Here is a 3,736-nt window from a genome sequence, read left to right as displayed (position 1 = left end):
ACACGACACACACACACACACACACACACACACACACACACACACACACACACACACACACACACACACACACACACACACACACACACACACACACACACACACACACACACACACACACACACACACACACACACACACACACACACACACACACACACACACACACACACACACACACACACACACACACACACACACACACACACACACACACACACACACACACACACACACACACACACACACACACACACACACACACACACACACACACACACACACACACACACACACAGAGGATGTCCACTCGTGTAGCTAGAATTGAGTCTAAATTGAGTCAAAAGGTCCTCTATCATTTTACAATTTCCGCAATAGTTAAAATATTAATTACTAAAAATCGCTGAATATTGGTTTTTAATAATTTTTTACTCAAATCAATTTTTATCAACTTTACAGAAAAATAGCGAGAGACAAAACTTGTTAATTTTCTTCTTATAAAATTCTGAGAATTTTTTTAGAATTTTTAAATATTATTTTCTCATGTTGATAAAAATAGTTGCCAATAAGAAAATGCAGTACTAAAATGTTAATAAAAGTTTCTGAAAAAATTCTTGGTTCTATGAGAAGAAAATAAATAAATTTTGTTTCTTGCAGTTTTTCTGTAAAATTGATTTGAGAAAAAAAATTATTGAAAATCAATATTCGGCAATTTTTAGTAATTAATATCTTCTTAACAAATGCGAAAATTGCAAAATGGTAAAGGACTTTTCGATTCTAGTTTGATCACTATCTATCTGGTCATTATCTACAAATGAGCGCTTTGTCAAAACTTACCGGACACCCTGTACATACAAGATGTTTCAAACAAAAGTTGTATGGTATGGAGGAGGACATAAGAAGGAACCATTGATTTGACCTTGGATAGCGTCGCCAAGGTCACATCGATTTTTTTTAATGGAACACCCTATTTTTGATGGCAGAATTTAATAGCTGATGTCGACAGCTTTTCAAAACGTTATAAAAAAATATTTTTTTATTAAGTACTTTTGAATTATGATGCTTGAAAGTTACAGTATTGCTGGCATTAGCATTATTCAAGATGTCCGACTAACTGCTAAAACTTGAATGTTGTCCAGGATTATATTCTGGATATTATTTATGAAGATCAAAGCTATTAGAGGTTGTTCCTCTTATTTTCATTTTTACATAAAATTAAAAATGAATTTTTAATGCAAAAATGAAAATAAGGAGAATAATTTCCAGTGGTCTTGATTTTGACAAATATTATGCAGGACATAATTACTGAACAATATTCAAGAGGTTTTAATCGTTGGTCGGATACCTTGAGTAATGCTAATGCCGGTGATATTGTAACTTTCAAGCATCATAACTCAAAAAGTACTCAATAAAAAAATAACTTTATCAGCGACACTACCCAAAGTTAAACTGATAAGATCTAAATAGATCTTTTTGAACTCTACAACTTTTGTCTGAACAATTTTTCTCAATAATGTCGTGTTTCTGAGATAAAAATTTATAATGCTTTACTTTGAACATCCGGTGTGTGTGTGTGTGTGTGTGTGTGTGTGTGTGTGTGTGTGTGTGTGTGTGTGTGTGTGTGTGTGTGTGTGGGGGGTGGGTGGGTGGGTGTGGGTGCGCGCGCGTGCGCGCGTGTGTATAAATGCAGAGTTGAAACGCGTTGCTTCATAAAAGTAACGCGTTATCGTTATTTAGAAAGTAATGATTCACTTTTTAAAAAATTATATTATTTTGTAATCAATATTAATTGTGAAAATGAATATTAAATCTTAAAATTCTAAGCTTTTCTTTATATTAAACATAACGTATATCTAAATCTTCGCTGTTTCTTTATATTAATAAAATTGGAATCATTATATTATTTTTATTTTTTTAATATATGCATATCTTTAGTAGTGATTGTAATTTACAAACGCAAATTTTATTAAAAACTTTTATTAAACATTGTTTTTAAACATTAATGCCGTTATTAAGAATGCATTTAAATATTTACTGTCAAAAATTTATCATTATACATTATACAGGGTATCCGGGAAAGATCGGAACAATGCTTAAGAGAAGATTCCTGAGATTATTTTGAGTAATCCTAATATCAAAATGTTGAAAAAAATTTTTGTTAATTTATCAAGTATCAGGATGAGTATTAACTAGTTGAAACGTTAAAAGTTAAAAAAGAAGTTAAAAAGTTAATAATTTTTAACTTAATTTAATTTAGTTACTTTTAAACTTTAATTTATTAACTTTTTTAAATTGAAAATTTTTCTATCTTTCTTAATGTTAATATTTTTTTCTATAAAATCTTAAACATTAGAAAATTAATTTAGAAAAAGTTCAATGATTTTACGATGATGAGAGATTCTATAATAAGAATCACATCATACGGTAGTTTTTATTGACTCGCTAAATTTTGTTAATTCCCGCTTATATTTGAATCACACTAATTTTAAGTATCACAAATGTTTTATTATGTTATTATATTTCAGCAACATGAAATGAGCTTTAGATGAAGAATTGTAGAACAGAGTGCACATCCTATTTTCTAAATTTTTACGTATATTTTTTGTAATAAATATCTAGTCGATATAGTCGTAAACAGAAATGAATAGTCGTTTCAGAAGTTAAAGAAAGTTAGATAAAAGTTAAAGAAAGAGAAATAATGCAAACATATACCCTTCTCTTTCACAAGATTTTAACAAAAACACCTTATAATGTGACTCTTATTATATATAAATTACATGTGGATATAAAATTAAATTTGCCTAATAATCTATATTTGTAAGAGTTATTTAAAGTAATCTCATTTTAAGAAAAATTAGGACATTCTAATCTCAAAAATAATTTTTTCAAAATTAACTTTTTTTTAAACTTAAGTTAATTCTTTATTCCTTCAACTTTCAACTTAATTTTATAAGCCATTAACTTAATTTAGTTTAAAAAAAAACATTAACTTATCCAATCCTGTCAAGTATCAATAATTAGAAATAGCAATAATTTTATCTTCGTATACATAATCTTTATATTGATATTACATTAACAAGAGACAACAATTAGCTTTCTCTTAGCACTTTGCGTTGTGTCATACTTAAATGCGTAAATTTTCGGCGGTATGATTGACTAACTTTAAATGTTTATAATTTAAAAACTATTATAACCTTCGGCATTTTGATATTAGAATTAAAATAAAAATTTCAGGAATCTTCCCTTAAGCGTGTTCCGGTTTTCTTATTCTCACCTTGTATACTATGGATTTTCAGTATTGATAGTAACTATCGGAATGCCTAAGATATAAAATACAAAACATTTTTTGATATTTAAATTTGTATTATTTAAACTTGTATTATTAAATATTTCTAAACAATTAAAAGTAAGATGTGTTGACTAGTTACAAAAATAATAAGGGATTAAAGTAAGGATAAAAAAGTAATGGCTGAATTCGTAAAAACGATGTTATCATCACTGTCTAACAAAAAAATAACGATCACTGAAGAAAATAATGAAAACGGTAACAGTGTTACAAGAAGTAACTTCAATTTTGTATAAATGTATTATTTATCTTGAAAGCACGAATTGAATTTGGGAATCATTTTGATATCCAAATATAATTTAAAATTGTTTTTAAGATACACACCACACACACACACACACACACACACACACACACACACACACACACACACACACANACACGCACGCA

The 3,736-nt window shown here is 28.6% G+C and overlaps 1 protein-coding gene across 1 annotated transcript in view; it reads left to right on the top strand.

Moving 5' to 3' along the window:
• The window catches only part of LOC105626878 (uncharacterized protein CG4449), a 7,731-nt gene that overhangs the window by 2,146 nt on the left and 1,849 nt on the right, over positions 1-3,736 (top strand). The gene's annotated exons all lie outside the window — the stretch shown is intronic.

The sequence above is a fragment of the Atta cephalotes genome (genome assembly GCF_000143395.1).
Source record: "Atta cephalotes unplaced genomic scaffold scaffold00007, whole genome shotgun sequence".
Lineage (NCBI taxonomy): Eukaryota > Metazoa > Arthropoda > Insecta > Hymenoptera > Formicidae > Atta > Atta cephalotes.
The sequence above is the reverse complement of the archived record's forward strand: the minus strand, read 5'-3'. Positions and strand labels throughout refer to the sequence as shown.